Source organism: Tamandua tetradactyla, chromosome X (assembly GCF_023851605.1).
Source record: "Tamandua tetradactyla isolate mTamTet1 chromosome X, mTamTet1.pri, whole genome shotgun sequence".
Classification (NCBI taxonomy): Eukaryota; Metazoa; Chordata; class Mammalia; order Pilosa; family Myrmecophagidae; genus Tamandua; species Tamandua tetradactyla.
In genome coordinates this window covers 27,167,992-27,190,671 of record NC_135353.1, presented here as the reverse complement: position 1 = coordinate 27,190,671, position 22,680 = coordinate 27,167,992, and the positions used below count along the sequence as shown (strand labels likewise).

The following is a 22,680-nucleotide window of genomic DNA, read 5'->3' as shown; positions in this document are numbered from 1 at the left end:
TAGGCAACTGGTCCGGGCTGCCAGGGGAACTGAATTGAGTATTCCGTGGTCACATTCTGACTAGGTGGAAAAGAGTGCCCTAAGATCTGCTATGGGTGAAGATGGGAGTAGTGGGAAGACACATGTTGAATATTTGCCTTCTCTGGTTTGGCCATGAAGAGAGCCAAACCTGAACCATCTAGAGTACTTTTCAGGGAACCCATAGTACATAGAATACATATGATAAGTAGCTTTTATCAGCCACATACGTGTGGGGGGAAGAACTTTTCCCTTCAGTGTGGACAACCCCCAGGCAGAGAGTAGGCCTGCCTACTAAACTTAGGAAACCACTCAAATTCAGATACTACTTGCCTAAGGGTTAGAAAAGCATTCTGATTCTACATCAAAGGGGCAGGAGCCAACAATGCTAGGAAGGGAAACTGCCTGTGAACCCAACTAAGGAGTGGCCTTTGATAATGGACTATTGCTCACCCACGTTCACACTAAGACCTAAGCCCACTTGTGCTTTTGATTGAAGACCAATTCTAAGGGTGGGGTGGAAGATGTGGTCATTTAACTAGGGTTTTGTCTATGGTTCACAATACAGAAACTGGAGCAGGGAGATCTGAGTTCTAATCTCACCTTTAGCCATCATATACAAACCTTGGTTTCCCATCATGAAGTATGGGGGTTTACCTAAATAATCACCAAGGACCTACTTACTGTGCACTGGGTCACTTGTTCTCATTTTATACTTACAAAGCTCTGTGAGGTAGAAGTTATTATGATGCCCATTTCATAGCTAGGAAAACCAAGGCATGGGCAGATGAAGTGCCATGCCTCAGGGTGTCCATATAGTAAGTGGCATAGCCAAGATCTGAACTCAGTCTGTCTGACTCCAGAATCCATGTACTTAGTGGGAGGAACTTGGGCTTGAAACCTAGATTTGAATCTCAACTTTGTGGTTTACTGTGTGACCTTAAGAAAGTCACTTCATCTCTCTGAGCCTCAGTTTTCTCGTCTATAAAATGAGGATAACAATAATTCCTACTACTCTTAATGTTGCTATGAACAGTCAGCGAAACAATATTTGTGAAGCATTCAGCACAGTGCCTGGCACAATAAATAGCAACCTTGATCAAAACTATAATTCTTACCCTCAGTAGGACCTCTCAGTGGCTTCCTCCATGGTGGAGTTGGGTTTGTCCTAAGCCAGTCCCATTCGTCTCCATACAACCATGGGTCTGACACATGCTGTGGTTCGTTGGGTGAGGCAGCCAGCGAGCAGAGAAAAGTTAACCAACTCCTTAGGACTTAAAGACAGGAACTCAATGCCTGACAAATAAAGTCCCTGAACTCCCCAGTCTGAGTCTTCCCATCAACAGAGAAACAGACCTCAGTGGGCAGTCACTTTCCTGTTCTTGAGTGGAGTCTTTGACTCAGTAAACAGAATGGCTATCTCACAATGTGCTTGAGTTTGTCAAATATCACATTATATTTCAGACATGTGAGATTTGACATCATATGAGCAATATTGCTCATATTTCCAACTCTATTTGAACTTCAAAGGACATGTCAGCCACCTAAATCTGTGGCAGAGTTTATCAACTGGTACCTGATGGTGAAGAAGATTTAGAGGCACATATGTAATTAGAAATGAAGCCAAGAAAATGAATTTTTTGACTAAAGTTAATTGAACTCAAGTTTTGGAAAGTTTGAGTTCAGCTAGAAACACAAAGCACATAAGGTCAAAGCAAGCCTTAAATTCTCTATCTGAAAACACTGCAATGACATCTTCTTGAGTTTGGGAATGTCCTTGGGGTTTGGAGAAGTGTGAGCCAGGAAACCTCCCTTTAGAAAAAAAATTTTCTATCACAAAGTCTCTCCAGAGACTTTTAGCTCTCAACAAAGCAGCAGGATATGCTGGGCTATGAGGGGCTATGACGTTGGGACTGTAACCTTTCATTCCCCACTCCCCGAATCTGTTCCACCAAATAACAAATTTGCCCATGTGCATTAGTTGAAAAGTACATAAAAAGCACCTTCCTACCCAGAAATACCTTGTTCTTGGTCTCCAGGGAGTCACTTTCCTTACAGCTTTGGAGCTTGACATTCTTTAGAGACAGAGAATTTGGACAGAGTAACTCAGGGCGGGGGGGGGGGGCATTAGCAAATAAGGACGCATGGCTCAAGCAAGTGGATGCCATCTGGCCATTCAGCAAGGCTTTCAGGCAAGGTACACCCAACAGGGAAGTAATTCTGAGGGCAGTCTGGGACCTGAGGCCTCACCTGGAAAGCAGAAGCCTGAGAGATGTTATCCTAGGACGTTGCTAACCAGGACCAGCCCCTAGTGGCTGGGCACAGCAGTAAAAAGGGGAGAATAGAATGCAAAGGAGACAAATGTTTACATTTTTCCTGGAGTTGAGCTGGACTATAATAGTCCCTTTTCTCCAATAGGAGACAAAGCTGAAGGATTGCCCTCTTCCTTTTCTCTGACCACCTCCCTTTCCTGTAAATGAAAGGGGTACAAAGGGGTCTGTGAATAATTGTGTTTGACAAAAAGGTTATGCTCCCTTTTTGAAGGCTGCCTAATGATAAGAATTTGTAATAGACATTCTCTAAACAGAGGGGATTTCACTCAAGTCCTTATCATCTTACACTTGGGTGAAAACTACCAATCCAGATAAAGACATCATGAGAAAAGGAAATCACAAATCAATAGCCATGATGAATTTAAATGTAAAAAAAAATTTTTTTAAAAATTGAATCCAGTAACATATAAAAAGGATTATACACAATGACCAAGTGGGATGTTTCCCAGGAATGCAAGGCTGGTTCAATATGTGAAAATCAATTGATGTAATAGACCATATTAATAGAACAAAATCCATATGTTTATCTCAATAGATGTAGAAAAAGAATTTGAAAAAAATTCAACACCCTTTCATGATCAAAAACACTCAACACATTAAGAATAGAAGGGAGCATCATCAATCTGCTAATGACATTGAATTCAATAGTGAAAGACTGAAAGCTTTACCACTAAGATCAGAAACAAGACAAAGATGTCTGCTGAGACCATTTCTATTCAATGTTGTACTAGAGGTTCTAGTCGGGGCAAGTAGCAAAAAAAAAAAAAAAAAAAGAAGAAATAAAAGGGATTTAACCTGGAAAGGAAGAGATAAAAATATCTCAATTTGCAAATTACATGATTTTATATATAGAAAATCATAAAGAACCTATGAAAAACTATTAGAGCTAATAAATGGGTTCAGTGAGATTGCAGGATTCAAGATCAATATACAAAAATCACTTGGGTTACAACACACTAGCAATGAACAATTTGAAAATGAAATTAAGAAAATTCCATTTAGAATAAAGAATAAAATATTCAGGAAAAATTTTACAAAGAAGTATAAACACGTATGCTGAAAATGACAAAACATCACTGAAAGAAATTAATGAAGACCTAAATAAATGGGAAGACATCCCCTGTTCATAGATTGTTAAGATGGCAATACTTCCAAAATTGATTTACAGACTCAACACAGCCCTATGAAATATCGCAACTATTTTTCTTTTGAAGAAACTGATAAGCTGATCTAAAAATTCATATAGAAATGTAAGGACCTAGAGCTAAAAGTCTAAAAACAAAAAAATAACTCTTGATATAAAGCACAGATATAAATCATTATGATACCAAAAGCACAAGTGACAAAACAAAGTGAGATAAATTGGACGACATAAAGTATAAAACTTTTTGTATTGCAAATGAAACCATCCAGAAAATGAAAAACAACTCACAGAATGGGAGAAAATATTCTCAAATGATATACCTGATAAGGGACTCACAGAATGGAAGAAAATATTCTCAAATGATATATCTGATAAGGGATGGTGCTGGTTTGAAAGTGTTGTGTACCCCAGAAAAGCCATGTCCTTTATCCTGACTCAATATTGTAGGGTGGAAACTTTTGATTAGATTGTTTCCATGGAGATTGACCCACTAAATTGCAGGCATGGCCTTTTGATTAGATTGCTTCATGGAGATGTGATATGCCCAATTGTGGGTGTGACCTTTTGATTAGAAGGAGATGTGGGGTGGGCCACAGTGGCTCAGCAGGCTGAGTTCTCGCCTGCCATGCTGGAGACCTGGGTTCGATTCCCGGTGCCTGCCCATGTAGAAAAAAAAAAGAAGAAGGAGATGTGACTCCTCCCATTCAAGGTGAGTCTTAATTAGTTTGCTAGAGTCCTTTAAAAGGGGAGACATTTTGGAGAAAACACAGTTGCTAGAGAGCTGACATAGATGGAGACGTTTGGAGATGCAGAAAGTAAACACCTCCAGGGAAGCTGTTTGAAACCAGAAGCCAAAGGATCAGTAGATGCCAGCCACATGCCTTCCCAGCTGACAGAGGTGTTCTGGACCCACTGGCCTTTCTTGAGTCAAGGTATCTTTATCTGGATGCCTTAGTTTGGACATTTTTAGAGTTTTAGAACTGTAAATTCATAACTTAATAAATTCCCGTTTTAAAAGCCAACCCATTTCTGGTGTATTGTATTCTGGCAGCATCAGCAAACCAAAAATAGGGACTTTAAAAAGAACTTTTGTGGTGGATATATATATATTCCCATTTTAATCATATTAAGTGTGCAATTCAATGATATTAATTACATTCACAATGTTGTGCTATCATCACCACTATTACCAAAAATTTTTCATCACCCCAAACAGAGACTCTGTAACTATTAAGTAATAAATCCCAATTCCCCTGTCTCCCAGCCCTTGTTAACCTCTACTCTCTCTGAGTTTTCTCATTCTAAATATTAGATCTAAATGGAATCAATACAATATTTATCCTTTTGTGTCTGGCTTATTTTACTTAACATAATGTTTTCGAGTTTCATCCAGGTAGTAGCATGTATCAGGACTTCATATCTTTTAACGGCTGACTAACATTCCATTGTATATATATATACCACATTTTGTTTATTCATTCATCTGTTGATGGACACTTGAGTTGCTTCTGTCTTTGGGCTATTTTGAATAATATTGCATTGGTGTACAAGCATGTGTTCAAGTCCCTGTTTTCAATTCTTTGGGGTTTATAACTAGAAGTGGAATTGCCAGGGATTGCCAAACTGTTTTCCATAGTGTCTTCAGCACTTGACATTCCCATCAACAATGTACAAAAGTTCCAATTTCTCTGCATCCTTGCCAACACTTGCTATTTTCTGTTTTTTTAAATAACCACTATAGTGGATGTGAAGTGATATCTCATTGCGGTTTTAATTTGCATTTCTCTAATTACAAATGATGTTGAGTATTTTTCATGTGTTATTGGCAATTTGTATATGTTCTTTAAAGAAACGTCTATTTAAGTCCTTTGCACAGTTTTAAAATTGGGTTGCTTGCCTTTCTGTTATTGAATTGTAAAGAGATTTTTTTGTAGTCTGGATATTAAACTCTTATGAGATATATGGTTTGCAAATATTTTCTCCCATTCTGTAGGTTGTCTTTTCACTTTCTTGCTAATGTCCTTTGATGTATTACCTGAAAAGTTTTACATTTTAATGAAGTCCAATGTATCTATTTTTTATTTTGCTCCTTGTATTTTTGGTGTCATTTCTAAGAAATCATTGCCAAGTCCAAGGTCGTGAAGATCTTCCCTTATGTTTTCTTAAAGAGTTTTATGATTTTAGCTTTTATATTTAGATCCTTGATCTATCTTGAGTTAATTTTTGTATAAAGTGTGATGTACAGGTTCATCTTCATTTTATTGCATGTGGATATCCAGTTTTCCCAGCATTGTTCATTGAAGCGACTATTCTATTCCCATTTAATGTATGTGGCATCCTTGCTGAAAAACAATTGGCCATAAATGTATGGGTTTGATAAGGAAAAATGCAATAATAAAAAGACCACTCAATTAAAAATGGGCAAAGGATCTGGATAGAAATAAAGAAGATGTACAAATGACGAATAAGCACATGAAAAGACACTCAACATCATTAGACATCATGCAAATGCAAATAAAAATCACAATGAGATACCACTTCACACCCACTAGGACAGTTGTAATAAAAAAGACAGATAACAGTAAGTGATGGCAAGATAACAGTAAGTGATTTATATTACATGGGAATGTAAATGGGGCAGTGTTGTAGTTAGATTCAGTTGTCAACTTGGCCAGGTGAAGGCACCTAGTTCTGTTGCTGTGGACAAGAGCCAATGGCACATGAACTTCATCTGTTGCTGATTACATCTGCAGTCAGCTAGGAGGCATGCCTGCTGCAATGAATGATGTTTGATTTAATTGGCTGGTGCTTAAATGAGACAGCGCAATGTAGCACAGCCCAAGCAGCTTAGCGTACCTCATCTTAGCACTCACAGCTCAGCTCAGGCCTTTGGCGATGCAGAAAGAAGTCACTCCAGGGAAAGTTGTTGGAACCCAGAGGCCTGGAGAGAACGCCAGCAGAGATTACCCTGTGCTTTCCCACATAAGAAAAAAACTCAGTTGAAAGCTGCCTTTCCTCTGAAGAACTAACGAAATAAATCCCCTTTTATTAAAAGCCAATCCATCTCTGGTGTGTTGTATTCCAGCAGCCAGCAAACTAGAACAGGCAGATGCATTTGAAAACTGTCTGGTAGTTCCCCAAAATATCACACATAGAGTTACTATATGACCTAACAATTTCACTCCTAGACATATCATTCTAGCAATTAGTGATATTCATCCACAGACACCTGGATGAAAAAACCTCATCCATCTCATTAAGAGATATATTTAAAATAAAAATTTACTTTTTCTAACTAATAATTTCATGTTAATATATTTATGTTGTTTGATAATTTGTGTATGATACTTATAATAATTGCCAATATTTAGAGTTTTATGGACATAGGAAGAAAAAATTAATTTAATTTCTAAGCATATTTTTGTTGCAGAAAAGTCTAAGACTTTCATGTAAAAAAATGTTTTACCTAAAGAAGATGGGAATGAAAAAGTTGTATTACAGCACTGTCACTTAATTCTCTGGGAGATGTGTGATAGAAATACAGTGTCAAAGAGCAAAGTATTAATTAAAAGAAAGTATTTGTGCATGCATTTTAAAATGAAATGATGGTGGATAAAAAATGAGTTCAGTATTTAGATTACATTGAAAACATTTAAAAGAGCGAAGTAATTTTATTTTAAAATGCCGATATTTATAATAGACTGGAAAAAGCATCTTTGCAACTATTTACTCTTCTGATGTAAAAATTGCATGATAAAAATGCTCAAAGGGATTCTTAGTTTTAAAAAGAAATCTATAAAGAAAGAAAGCGGATTGTCAGTTGCCTAAGGATGAGAGTCGGGGATAGGGGTATAGGTTGATAACTAAGGAGTTTGGGGTTTCTTTGAGAGGTAATGAAAGTATTCTGAAATGGACTATGATGATGGTTGCACATATTTGTGAATATACTGAAGACCGCTGAATTATGTACTTTGGGTGAATTGTAATATATGGATTATAGCTCAATAAAGCTAATTACAAAAAAAGTTCAGGGAGATTTTATGTGGTATTCTTGTCAAAAATGCATAATCTAGGCCAAAGATGCTCAATATCTTTAGCCATTAGGGAAATGCAAATCAAAACCACAATGAGATACCATTTCATACCCACTAGAATGGCTACTATTTAAAAAAAAAAAACAACAGAAAATAATAAGTGGTGGAGAGGATGCAGAGAAACAGGGACACTCATTCATTGCTGGTGGGAATGTAAAATGGTGCAGGTGCAGTGGAAAACAGTTTGGTAGTTCCCCAGAAAGCCAAGTATAGAATTACCATATGATCTGGCAATCCTACTTCAAGGTGTATGCCCAAGCGAATTGAAAGCAGGGACTTGAACAGATATTTGCACACCAATGTTCATACTGGCATTATTCACAATTGCCAAAAGATGGAAGCAACCCAGTGTCCAGCAACCCATGAATAGATAGCAAAATGTGGTATATACATACAATTGGCTATTATTCAGCTGTAAAAAGGAATGAAGTACATGGGAAAAATGAGAGGTGCAGCCCCTTGGGAGGCAGTGTGGTGGTTCCACAGGAGGCTAGGGGTGGGTTTGCCATGTGATCCTGAAACCACATTGCTCAGTATATACCTGGAGAAACTAAGAGGGAGGGCACGAATGGACATTTGCATTCTGGTGTTTATGGTGGCAGTGTTCCCGATCCACAATGAATGGAGGTGGACTAAGGGTACAGTGACTGAGGAATGGAAGGGGGAACTATGGTGTATACATACAATGTAGTACTGAGCGGTTGCAAGAAGGAATGAAGTTGTGAGGCATGCAACTAGGTGAATGAACCTTGAGGACAGTATGTTTAATGAAATGTTAGGAACAAAAAGACAAATATTATCATGCCTCAAGCATATGGACTAATTATAATATAAAAATTCAGTGAACTTGGGGGTGTAAGGGCAGTTCAGTGGTAGAATTCTCGCCAGCCATGCAGGAGACCCAGGTTCAAAAACCGGTTCATGCACTTCCCCCCGCCAAAAAAAAAAAAAGCAAAACAAACAAAAAATTCAACAAATGGTGCTGCAATAACAGGATACTCACATGGACAAATAATGAAATGTGACTCCATCATACAGCATACAAAAAAAATAAACCTCAGTGAACTAAAGTCAAGAGCATGGGTGATCAGGTTGGGGCCTATTGTAAAGGGTCCTAGATTGTAAGCTCTTACAGCAGTCACACGTGTTCAGGAGGTGTAACTGTTAATTCCTAATTGTAAGATACTGTGCTGTTTGTACATAGCCTGGTCATTCCCAGAAACCTGGGTATTTATGTGAAACCTGAGAATCAGAGAAAGAGCTCTGAAGCTATAAAAGTCAGCAGTATCCCACACAGAAGCTGTTTAAAAAGTTGAAAGAGGGATCAGAGTTTGAGTAGCGATATGAATGAAGCTGATCTGGATAGCACTAAGGTATATCAGAATACAGGGTAAAGAATGATATTGTCCATATTTTAAAACTTCAACTTTTGTGTTAGACTAAAGGGAGAGATGTTTATTTGGTGCAAAATTTACATTTCAGGTAGTGCATTTCCTAATTTAACTTGTATGGCAAGTTTTATTGAAACCATAAGTACATGGAATCTTAAATAAGGTGTGAGATTGTGCAGATTTTTCCAGGTTAGTGTGATGCCCTGATAAATTCCAGAGTAATTTGGGCAGTGAATAAAGAAGAATTTGCCAAGCCCCCTTGGGGGAATGGGGAGAAAGGAGGACATATTCAGCTTCCGCATTTGGAGAATTTCTGATTTTTTTTTTGCAAGCAGTGGGGACAACCAAATCAATAGGCCAAGCCCTCGATCTTGGGGTTTGCTCCTATAAAACTTATTCCTGCAAAGGACAGGCTAAGCCTACTTAAAATTAGACCTAAGAGTCACCCCCAGAGAACATCTTTTGTTGCTCAGATGTGACCTCTCTAAGTCAACTCAGCAAGTGAACTTACTACTCTCCCTCCTATGTGAAACATGACTCGCAGGGGTATAAATCTCCCTGGCAGTGTGGCAGGATCTGGCATCATGAGATTGAGAAAGCCTTCTTAACCAAAAGGGGAAGAGAGAAATAAGACAAAATAAAGTTTCAGTGGCTGAGAGATTTCAAATAGAGTGCAGGGGTTATCCTAGAGGTTATTGTTATTCATTATATAGATATCCCTTTTTAGTTGTTTGGTGTATTGGAATGGCTAGAGGGAAGGACCTGAAACTGTTGAGCTGTGTTCCAGTAGCCTTGATTCTTAAAGGCAATTGTATAATTATATAGCTTTTACAATGTGACTGTGTGATTGTGAAAACCTCGTTTCTGATGCTTCTTTTATCCAGGATATAGACAGGGGAGTAAAAAAAAATAAGGATAAAAGAATAAATAATAGGGGGGATAAGGGGTAAAATAAATTGGGTAGATTGAAATACTGGTGGTCAATGAGAGGGAAAAAGAGGGGCATGGGATGTATGAGTTTTTTCTTTTTATTTCTTTTTCCAGAGTGATGCAAGTGTTCTAAAAAATGATCATGGTGATGAATCCACAACTATGTGATGATATTATGAGCCATTGATTGTACACCATGTATGGACTGTATGTGTGTGAAGATTTCTCAATAAAAACATTTTTGTAAAAAAGGAATGGAGTTCTGAAGCACACAACAACATCGATGAACCTTTCAGACATCATATTGAGTGAAATCAGCCAGATACAAAAGGACAAATATTACCTATAGGAAGTAAGGAATTATGAAAATTCCTAAAGTCAGAAATGAGAATACAAGTTACCAGGGACCAGGTGGGGTTGGGAAAAGGGGAGTTAACATTTAATTGATACAGGGTTTCTGTCTGGGGTGATGGAAAAGTTTTGGCAGTGGATGATGGTGATGGAGGCACAATTTTGCAAATGTAATTAACACCATTGAATTGTATATTTGAAAGTGGATAAAATGGGAAATTTTAGGTTGTATATAACTCACCAGGAAAAAAAACCCAACAATGTAGAACTGTACAACACAAAAGTGAACACTAATGTAAACTGTGGGCTATAGTTAATAGTATAATTATAATAACATTGTTTTATCAATTGTAACAAAGCTATCACATGCAAATGTTAATAATAAGGAAAAACTAGACGTGTGAGATGGGAGTATATATGAGTTTTCTGTAAACCTAATAAAAATATATAATCAAAATATATAACCTCAATTTCATCATGAGAAAACCTTAGCGAACTCTAAATTGAGGGATGTAGTGGATTTGAACTGTGTTTCTCAAAAGATATGTTCAAGTCCTAACTGAAGGTACCTATGAATATGACCTTATCTGGAAACAGGGTCTTTGAAGATGCAATTAGTGAAGTGCCTTGAGATAAGATCATCCTGGATTTTCAGTGGGCCTTATATCCAGTGACCAGTGTCCATATAAGCAAAGAAAAGGATACACAGATATACAGAGAGAAGAAGTTAGTGTAAAGATGGAGGCAGAGATTGGAGTGATGCTGACACAAACCAAGGAATGCCAGGACCCACCAGAAGCTGGAAGAGACAAGTAAGAATCCTTCCCTAGAGCCTTTGGAGGGAGTATGGTCCTGCTCAGCTTGATTTCAGACTTCTAGATTCTAAAACTGTGACAGAATAAATTTCTTTTGTTTTAAGCCACTGAATTTATAGGTATTTGTTATAGCAGCCCTTGGAAACGAATATAAGAGACATTCTACAAAGTAGCTCACCAGTATCGTAAAAGGTGTCAAAGTCAGGAAAAACAAAGACTGAAGAACTATCACAGATTAGAAGAGACTAAGGAGACTTGATGACTAAATGCAATGTGGCACCCTGGATGAGATCTTGGAACAGAAAAAGGACACTAGTGGAAAAACATGGGAAATCGGAATAAAGTCTTCAGTTTAATTAATATTATTATACCACTGTTAATTTACTGGTTTGATAATTAACGGTTATATAAATTAACATTATGGAAAGCTGGATGAACAGCACACAGGAACACTCTGTACTATTTTTCAACTTTTCTGAAAATCTAAATTATTTCAAAATTAAATTTTTTTTAAATTTCAGGGGATTTTCAGGCCAAAACATTTGGAGATCACTGAGTTACATGAATCACATTGTCCTTAAGATGAAAGCAAGCTAGCGCAACTCTTCCTGGTTCTGAGGCGTAAGAGGAATTTCTCCACTCACCACATGCTAACATAAATAAAGCCCTCAGCATCCTCTTAGCAACAAGTTAGGCTCATTTGCCTGTGGGTCTGCACTGGTCACTGAGAGGAGGCTTACACCTTCCTCAGGTACATGTGCTCAAATGAGCTTTAAAAAAAGAGTTTTTCCACATTACAAAAGTAATACAAAATATAGAAAATTTAGAAAGCACAAATAACTACAAAAAAGAACATTAAAATGCTGGTACTTGCACCATCTTGATTAATGAGTTGGGCTATTTCCACCTAGCCTTTTTCCATGTATGTATATACATGATTTGTGTTCTTTTATCTTTAAATAAACATGCTAATCATTCCATTTTATTTATAGCATGCACTTCTTTTCAAATGTAATATAAGACTATCTCTCCAAATCATTACAAAGTTTTCTACAACATCACTTTAAATACCGAGAAAATATTCCTTTGCATGGATGGACCAAAACTGAAGTGGCTGATCCCTATTGTTGGACATGTGCTCAATTTTTTCACTAGTTCATCAGCCCTACAAGTGTAGGGACTTTGTCTCTGCCAGAGTCTCCTCACCCAGGTTAGGCACTAAGATCAGGTCAGAGAGATGAACACACATTTGTGGATAGTGAATGCCAAAGAAGTTTGAGTTTCTGTTCTACCTAAACATAAGCAGGCCTCAGAATATTGCAATTCCTAGTGGCTGATGGAGGGCTGTAGTGTCCATCTCGCATCCCTAGTAGAAGAAAGTTTTCAAGCATATCCCCCAATATATGTATATATAATTTTAGTATATTTATTTCTACATTTTATTTGTGGATATATTTGTGAATAATCAATATATTTCTAGTGTATAAATTATATCAATCTAGTAGTTACTGATATCATTATGGGCATTATATGACATATATAAATAAGAAATTATAAATTATGTATGTACTTACAATTTGTAAATTACAGATATATACTCCTGAATATGCTTAGTGCGCATTTTATATCATAAAGCTTATACAGAAGATAGAAATTTAAAAATCATAAAATAAACAGAAAATGGAACTAGAGGTTCTAATATTTTCTTCCTACACTCTAATGTGCATACCTTACTTTGGAGATCACTGAATGAGGAGATCTTCAAATTGATCCATGTATTTGCCTGGAAATAGAGCTGGTATATCACTTTTCATAATATCTTCAAATCACTCCCTACGAAGTCCTCAGTCAGGAAGCCCATCTCAAACTCTTTTGAACCCCTCCAGGCATTTCAAATTGACTTCTGCCAAGAACTGCTAACTTCCGTGCCACAACACAATTCATTACATGTCTCTGGTGTTGTCTATTGAGTTTAGATTGTTGGAGCCTGTAGGCAGGGGTCAGGCCATTAATCTATCCAGAACTTAGTATGCAGTCAGCCTTCATTGTTCCAGGCCACTGTGATTTGTAGACCAAACACTGGCATTGGAGTCAGAAAATCTGGGTTTTAGTCCTGCCTTTGCCCCTTGCTAGTTGTGTGACCTTGGATGAGCCCATTTATCTCTCTGAAAGAAGTCACTGCATGCCACAGGAGGCAGTGTGATTAGGCAGAAGAAACAGGCCTGAAAACAACTAGACCTGACTCAAATCGCAGCCCTGCCACTTGGGTACTATGCAATTTGGGGCAAGCCTAACTTTCTTTGGCTTCAACATACTCATTTCTAATTGGGGTATCATAATAATATCTATTTCACAGGCTTATGGTGAAATTCTGTGAAAGTTACTAGCAGAATACTCAATAAACGTTTGCTGAATCTCAGTTATTTAGCTGAAAGTAGAATTATCAATGTCGGAGCTCTATGAGTCCTCAGAAATCATCTGCTCCAACCCCTTCACTCTATAAATGAGTATACTGAGGACAAGACTTGGGAAGAGGGCTTAGCCAAGGCCACACGTGTTTCACCTCTTCTATAAAATTAGCAAACTTGAAGTCTCATTAGGGTGCTACCACTATATTAAGCACATCTTTGCTTATAATAGATGTTTAATAGATATTTTTCTACAAATGAGGGAAAGGACGGGAAGGGAAGGAAGGGGACAGGAGGGGAAAGAAGGTGAGGGGAGCGAAGAGAAGAGGAGAGAAGGGAAGGGAAGGGAAAAGCCGTGACACTAAGCGCAGACCTACAGGCCAAAGAAAAATGCTCAGCTATCCAAAAGGAATTTGGGGTGACAATAATATATTTATGATAATAACTGGCATTTATGGAGTGTTTACTATGGATCAGGTATTGTTCTAAGCACTTTACATATATTAACACCCTTAATCCTCACAGCAATCTTATAATCCTCATTTTACAACTGACAAAATTGAAACTCAGACAGGTTTAGAATTTCCCAAAGTTAAGCAGTGGGAGAGCTAGGATTCCAACCCAGGTTCTATCTAGGGCAATGGTTCTCCAACTTGGGAGTGCACTGGAATCACCTGGAAGGCTTGTTAAAGCACAGATGACCAGATCCCATGCCCAGAGTTTCTGATTCAGTAGGTCTGGGATACGGCCAAAGAATCTGCATTTCTAAACAAGTTCCCAGATGAAGCTGCTGGTGGTGGTCCAGGAACCGCACTTTGAAAATCACTGGTACATAGAGACTGCACTGTTAGCACTACTCAGGTCATTCCCCTGCTAAATCCTTCACTGACTCTCCCATAACCTTTAAGATAAAGCCCAGATGCCTCCTTAAAATCCACAGGGCATTTTATAATCTGGCCCTATTTAGCTTTCAAATCTCATCTCCTTCTGGTAACCTCTATACACCCCCTGTCCATCTCTTCAAAGCTATTTTTCCATTCTGGAATGTACCACGCTCTCTCTGGCTTCTGTCTGCATTTGCTGTTCTTTTTCTGTAGGATGCCTGCACTCTAACACACTCCTCCTGCCAACACTTGACAAACTACTTGTGCTTTAAGATTAGAAATTCAGCTCAAACATTATCTCCTACCAGAGGCCTTATAGAATCCTACTTCCTAACCCCATTCCAAGTTGAAAAGAGGGGCCTCCTTGGGGCTCCCAGTTCCCTGGCCTTCCCTCAGCCATAAGCCTTCTCTCAAAACACTGTTCTTTTCTATATGTCTGTCTCCCTTAAACCTGTGAGGGAATAGTTTTATTCTTCCCAGTTTCCTAGTGCCTGGAACCTGGTAAATGTTTGTTCAATGAATGTATGAGGGATAAGTTGATGGTTGAGGGACATATCAAGACCCCAAATGACAATATTAAAAACTGCCTGGTGAATTGACAGCCCCTTCCAACATGAAAAAGTTAGAATGGCCATAGCCCAAATACCCCTAAAGAGAGGGATTCAAAGATCAAAGGTGATGGTGGAGTTATACAGAGAAGGTAGGGCTTAACAAATGAATATGATTGCTGAAACAATAAATTGATATTTCTTTTAGTTTCCAGTATCTCAGAGCTACTAGAAGTAAAAACCTAAAATTGTGGAATTGTAACCCATACCAAACTCTGAAACCTGTTCTACAACTAATTGTTGTGCCATGCTTTGAAATGTATTGCTTTTTTGTATATATGTTATTTTTCACAAAAAAGAAAACAAAAGTTGATTGTGATGATAAAAATTATTTATTCCTTCTAGCCTCCTATATTTCGTTGTAGCTAGAGCGAAAAATCTGAGATGATGGTATGGTGGCCCATGACAAACTCTGAGATCTGTACTGTAACTATTTGTTGAAGAGGGCTTTGAAAACTATTGCTTTCCTCTTTTTTTGCTTTGTATATATGCTATATTATACAATAAAAAAATTAAAAAAAAAACCTGCTTGGTGAAAATATAAAGCAAACCGCTTCTTGTTCTATGCTTGCCCCAGTGGCACAGAAGTGATCAAATATTATTCATCCCATTGCTTGTCTCCCTTTTCCCCTTTCTCTTCCTCCCTCCTAGTCCCCACACAGCCCTGGAGAACTCTGCCTGCACTCCTTAGGCGACCCTTCCAGTCTTCCTGTCCCAGTCTCTGATTACCTCAATATTGATATTAAGGCTACCCTCTCTGCCAAGGAGAAAGAGCCTCACACAGGCACTCCTCCCTCTGGCAACACTGCAGGGCTTACCAACTCCATATTTCAGGGGTATGCTCCACTTCCTCAAAAAAATAGGGAAGATTAGGAATGAAAGGAGAGGGCTAAGGGCCTCTACCCTGGGTGATGTGGACTTGTGGGTTATTCCCTTTGAGGAACATTTTATAGGCCCCTTAGAAGAGGACCGGGATCTATTCTCATATGATATTTTGCAGATGATAAAATAGAGGCATGGGGAGGTACTGTACCTTGCTCAAGGTCATAACACAATCAAGAGGCAGAAGCAGGAATTGAACATATATCTGTCTGATTGCAGAGCTCACAGGTTTAACCCTCTTGCTATACTGCGTGGAAGAGCCCTAGATTTCTCCACCAGACTGTGAGACAAAGCTCAAAATATCCTGCAAAAGAAGCTCCTTAAGAACAGTTCTCCTTTGTAGATTTCTTTGGTATTCTTCATAGTACTCCCAGCACAGGGATAGGCACACATGAGATACTCAATTATACCTTATTGAATTGAGTTCTCCCAAAGTGACCTACATAGTTCAAGCCTGAAGGAAAAGGCAACTTACGAGGAAATGGCAAGATTAGATATCATTCATTAAGTGTTTCCATTGTGCCACATTCTGTGCTGTTTATACATATAAGTTCCATGTGAGGTAGGTGCTATAATTACCCTGCTTCATAGAATGAGGCACTGAACACTGAAGTACATTTTGCAAGGTCCCTTATCTACTAAGTGGCAGAGCTGAAATGTGAACTCCCATAGTATGGCTCCAGAGCCCATTCCCTTTCCATTCCATGTCAGAAGTGTCTGAAAATTTTCCAGCTACAATTACTAGTTCCCAAATAGGGAGCTGAAAGTATGATTTCAGGAGTGCCAGAAAGGTACCTTCTCTCCCATTGGCTGATGCCTGAAATTCAACTATAAGAGGTTAGTTCCTTTGGCCTAAGGTTCCTGTCCCTGAAAAAGAACCATTACCCCAATGAGAGAGCATATAAGCTATGGGAGTATCCTTTCAGAGAGATGTTGTGCTGGTTTAAAATGATGTATGCCCCCTAGAAAAGCCATGTTTTAATCAAAATCCCATTTCACAAAGGTAGAATAATCCCTACTCAATACTGCATGTTTGAAACTGTAATCAGATCATCTCTCTGGATGGTGTGATTTAGTCAAGAGTGGTTATTATGCTGGATTAGGTGACATGTCTCCACCCATTTCGGTGGGTCTTGATTGATTTATTGGAGTCCTATAAAAGAGGAAATGTTTTCGAAAATGGGTGATTCGGAGAGAGCAGAGAATGCTGCAGCACCATGAAGGAGAGAGTCCACCAGCCAGCGACCTTTGGAGATGAAGAAGGAAAACGCCTCCCAGGGAGCTTCATGAAACTGGAAACCAGGAGAGAAAGTTAACAGATGATGCCGTGTTTGCCATGTGCCCTTCCAGCTGAGAGAGATGCCCTGACCATGTTCGCCATATGCCTTCTCACTTGAGAGAGAAACCCTGAACTTCATCGGCCTTCCTGAACCAAGGTATCTTTCCCTGGATGGATGCCTTTGATTGGACGTTTTTATAGATTTCTTTTAAATTGGACATTTTTTCGGCCTTAGAACTGTAAACTAGCAACTTATTAAATTTCCCTTTTTAAAAGCCATTCGGTTTCTGGTATATTGCATTCTGGCAGCTAGCAAACTAGAACAGATGTTTAAAAAAAACATTTTTATCATGTAATATAAAGAAAAGCAATGAGTTTCAAAGGTACACTGCGACAAGCAGTTATAGAACAGATTCAAAGTTTGGTATTGGTTACAGATCCATAATTTCAGGTTTTTTCTTCTAGCTGCTCCAAGACACTGGAGATGAAAAGAAATATCAATATAATGATTAACAGTCGTACTCATTTGTTAAATCCTGTCTTCTCTGTTATAACTCTTCCTTCTCCTGTGATCCTTCTCCCAACCTTTAGGCATATTTGGACTATGTCCATTCTAACTTTTTCATGGCGGACAGGGCTGTCAAAAATATGGGGAAGAAAAAAATAACATGGGAAAGGGGGATGAAACTAGTTGATATTGTTGGAGAGGCTGGCCCCTCTGGGTTTCAGGACATATCTGGCCAAGGAACCATCTGGAGGTTGCAGGTTTCTGAAAGTAATCTTAGTTTGTGAAACTTTTGTAGAATCTCAGAAAGTGTGCTAGGTGTTCTTTAGGGTTAACAGGAATGGTATTGATTAGGGTTTGGAAAACCATGGTAATTAGCAATATCTAGCTGAACCTTGTGTAAGAGTAACCTCCAGAATAGCCTCTCCACTCTATTTGAACTCTCTTAGCCATTGATACCTTATTTTGTTACACTTCTTTTACCTCTTTTAGTCAGGAAGGCACTGCCAATCCCATGGTAACAGGGCCAGTATCATCCCTGGGTGTCATTTTCCATGTTGCCAGGGAGAATTTCACCCCTGGATATCATGTCCCATATAAGGGGGAGGGCAATGATTTCATTTGCAGAGTTGGGCTTAGAGAGAGGGAGGCCAAATCTGAGCAAAAAAAGAGGTTTTCTGGAAGCAACTCATAGGCATAGCTATAGGTAGGCTTAGCTTCTCTGCTACAAAATAGGCTTCCTAAGAGCAAGCCTCAAGATCAAGGGTCTGGCCTATTGACTTGGGAGTCCTTAATCTTTACAATAGTATCAGGGCTTTCCCTGGTGGGAAAGTTTAATAGTTCGGTATTTTTTTCTCCATCCCACTTGTCGGTACTTTTAAATTATCTGCTCAATTATACTCTGGGATGTATCCAGGTATTACATTCAGCTATATAGAATTACAAGCCCTCATGCCCATTTTGGGCATCATGTTTGGGTTGTTAGGAGAGATGGTTTTATTGTGCACATGCAGAAAGCTAATGTCAGATGCAATCATATCTGGAAAAGGGAGAAAATAGAGCCTGATAGCATGAAAGCCTGTGGCAAATTAGGAAGCTGCAACAGACAAATGCCACTCTTTTGTAGTGGGTCTGCTTCTGTCAAATGACAGTCATTGCTATGGAAACCCATCCTCACAGACAGCACTGAGTTTCTGGGGTGGGGGCGGGGAGTAGTCTTTTATGAGGGAGCCTTTGGAGCAGGGTGCCTCTGGGGTAGTGAAATTTTGAGGGAGCCTTTGGAGCAGGGTGCCTCTGGGGTAGTGAAATTTGAAAACTCCGGAGTCATCCATTTATCCCTATATTCACTCAGTTAGCAATGAAATATTATTCAAAAGGAATTCTTCTGATTATCAATACTGCTATTGGTACCTGGGAAACAAGTCCTATCTTATTGAAAAGTGAGAAGGGGGCTGATGAGGAGGTTGGGAGAAATGTTGGAGAGAGCCTGCTGATGAGGAGGTACCCACAATGCTTGCTCCATTTCTAACTGGCTCAAAGAAAATCCAACCTTTATGAAGCCCAGCCCCTGGAAAAATGCTTTCAAATGCTGAGATAAGGCCATCCCAAGCAGTGACTAAGGGCTGGCTGTTTCCAGATCATCAAAACCCAGTACAGTGGGGGAGGAGAAACTCTGACCTTTGTTGAAATGAAACACAGCACCCTGAGACAGAAATAACCCCCCAGCCCCCTTATCTGCTAAGAATATATACAATGCCCACCCCCAGCATCAACTGAAAATGCTTTTGTGTGTGGGGGTGGAGGTGGGGGATGGAATAGGGAGTGGGAGGCATTCAGAAGCCAGAGATGCAACTTTTTGGTTACTTCAAATCAGACTGTTAGTAAAAGACATTCCAAACAAGCTGGAGGGCTAGAATGGTGAGGGGCCCCCACCACTGCTCCCAACCACTGCTGGGAATAGACACCCACTTCTGTTTCCTCCCAAGGAAAGTGAATGAACAAGAAAGATCCTGTGTGCATTATCCAGCCATCATACACACACACACACACACATACTCCATACACAAGACCTTTGTTGAGCTTGGAGGCAGGAAATGGGAAATTCAAAAAGAAGAGCCTGAGAGCCATTTTATTTCATTTCAGGGGGCTTCTCACCATCCTGCAAAGGAGCCAGCCCTGAGTGAAATAGACCAGAACCTCTCCTGGAGTCTTATTTCTTATCCTAGATATAAAGCAGAGACCTTCCAGGGCTCAAGGCAGGAGAACGTCTGCCTGTTGGGGGAAATCATTGTAGGCTCTAAAAGTAACCCAAGGTTGGCTTTTTGGGTGTGGTTGGTTTGTGTTTTGGTGAAGTGAACACATAAAAGAGCTATGTGCAAACACACACACACACACACACACACACACACAAGGCTACGAAACAACAACAACAAACAATTCTGAGAGCCAGAGCAGCAGCGGTGGTTCGGTCAGCCCGAGGCTGCAGCAGTAGGGAGAGACCAGGCTCCCTCCTCTGGCGCCCGCCACCGCTGTGATTGGGTAGAAGATGGTGCTAGGTGGATGCAAAACCTAAAGACCGTCTCCAAATTCGCCTCCAACTGCACCATGGGCGTCATTGCCTCGGCATTAGAGAAAGAGATTGGTCCAGAACAGTTTCCAGTCAATGAGTACTCTTTTGGATTATTTGGGGAATGGGGAATATCTGTCACTGCAATTCAGTTCTTCAAGCACTTTATTTTTGTGTTCATTTCGTGAAAAAGTTCTAGCATACAAGAGTCAACCTAGGAAGAAGGAGAACCTTCTTGTTTGGCAGATCTCTTCCGTGGCATGACGGCTCAGAAGAAAAAGCTTGGAGTAATACATCCCAAGAAGTTCATAGCAAGATTACAGAAAGAAAATGAGCTTTCTGATAACTACATGCAGCAAGAAGCCCATGAATTTTTAAACTACCTACTAAATATAATTGCTGATATGTTACAAGAAGAGAGAAAGCAGGAAAAGCAAAAATGGCCATTTACCAAATGGCAATATTGCCAGTGAAAACAATAACAGCGCACCAGACCCAGTGTGGGTTCATGAGATTTTTTTCAGGGAATTTCAAGGAATGAAACCAGATGTCTTACTTGTGAAACTATAAGCAGCAAAGATGAAGAATTTTTAGACCCTTTTGCTGATGTGGAACAAAACACATCAATTACCCACTGCTTAAGGGGTTTTAGCAACACAGAGAACCTGTGCAGTGAGTACTAAAATATTACCTTGAAGAGTGTTCCAAACAGGAAGCACACAAATGGATGAAAGTTAAAAACCTGATTCTAGCTCTACAGCTGAAGAGATTTTAATATCTGGATCAACTTCATCGATATACAAAACTTTCTTACTTGGTAGTTTTCCCTCTAGAACTTCGTCTGTTTAACACTATGGGAGATGCAACCAATCCTGATAGAATGCACGTTATTGCTGTTGTGATTCTCTGTGGAAGTGGTCCCAAATCGAGGCCATTATATTGCAGTAGTTAAGAGTCATGATTTTTGGTTGTTATTTGATGACTACATTGTAGAAAAAAATGAACGCACAAACCATTGACTAATTCTATGGGTTGGCATCAGATTGCTCAAAGAACTCTGAGTCTAGTTACATCCTTTTCTATCAGTCTAGGGACTGAATAGGGAACTGTGATGGAGAGATACTTTCTGTCTCACTTCTTCTCTGATTATTTTGGACAGGATCAAGCACTGATTTTTCAAGAAAAGAGAAATGCAGGAAGCTCAGGGGGCAGTAGCACACTTTGCACACAATAAAGCAAAGACTATGGGTTCACAAAAAAGAAAAAGAAAACAATTGTGTTGGGTTTGAAGGAAACAGGGGCCGCCAAACAGAAATAGAGACTTGTCTTTCTCCTTTGGACTTCTTTGTTGGTTGAGTTTTCTTTATCATCTGGACTGGGGTAGGGAAATATGGAGTGCATGATGATGTGCACACAGGCAGTATGTTTCCCCAAAGCCCTGGGCTAGGCGATAATGGGGATGGGGGAGGTACTAGGGAGTGACTGGAACTGTTTCCTCAGAGACCAAATGAGGAAGTGCAAAAAATAAAAGAAAAAAAAAACCCAAAAAACAAATTGTACTTGTCAGATACTACAGGTTATTGGCATGAAAGTGTTCACTGCCCTGCCCTTGGAAAAAAATGTTTGCAGACCAACGTGATTTTACATGCCATGCCCTCCAGTATGATCTCTGTTTAGCGGCCTCACCTTTGGAGAATAAAAATCTCTTGTCTTCAAAGATCCTTATGGATCCAAGGAAACCTGGGTGAGTTTCTTTCCTGGATGAAAGATAATTAGCCAGGACAGCTGTGCCTGACTTGTCAAAGTAAAGCAAGGAGGGCTCTGCCTAGTTCTGTGTTGTCTGGGTGGGAAAACTTTCTAGAGGAAGCCCCTGCCATCAGTCCCAACCTGCTTCACTGGCCACAGAGTTGGAAGCCCTTTCAAGTGTGTTGGGTTGAAGGTTAAGAATAAATCCCTGATATGGGTGTTCCCTCCCACCCACCAAACTCTATCCCGGGCCGCCTTCCCACACTTGGCCTACTATTCTCAGCCCATTGGCAGTGACCTAGGTCAGACCCCAAAGGCAATGCCTGACTGGTTCCTAGGGATTGTTTGCACCAGGGAAGCTGGGGCATTGGGGTCTCCCCAGAACCCAGCAAGCCTGGTGTTCCCTCTCACTGTTCTTGGGGGCCTGCAGAGTTAAAATGCAGGCTTAGTCCCCTTACTCCACACCTGCAGAGGGGACAGCAGGCCTAATCTACCCCTGATGGCTGGCATACAGGGGCCTCATTCACAATTCACTGGTTTCAAGGGGGCTTTGCCTATCACAGGCTGCTCTTCCCTGGGGCCTCTTTCTAACAAGTTGCTGCTGCTAATCTTGCAGATAGGCCTGAACCTCCCTCCCTCAGCACATTTTTAAGGAATGGTGTTTTTTTTTTCCTTCTCTCTCTCCCTCTCTCTCCTTTTTATCATCATCAAAATATATTCACAAAA

At 39.7% G+C, this 22,680-nt stretch overlaps 1 protein-coding gene and 1 pseudogene across 1 annotated transcript in view; one reads left to right on the top strand and one right to left on the bottom strand.

The window, feature by feature from the left end:
• The window catches only part of PLAC1 (placenta enriched 1), a 231,529-nt gene that overhangs the window by 178,616 nt on the left and 30,233 nt on the right, over window positions 1-22,680 (bottom strand). The gene's annotated exons all lie outside the window — the stretch shown is intronic.
• LOC143671414 (ubiquitin carboxyl-terminal hydrolase 12 pseudogene) lies at window positions 20,202-21,306 on the top strand (annotated as a pseudogene).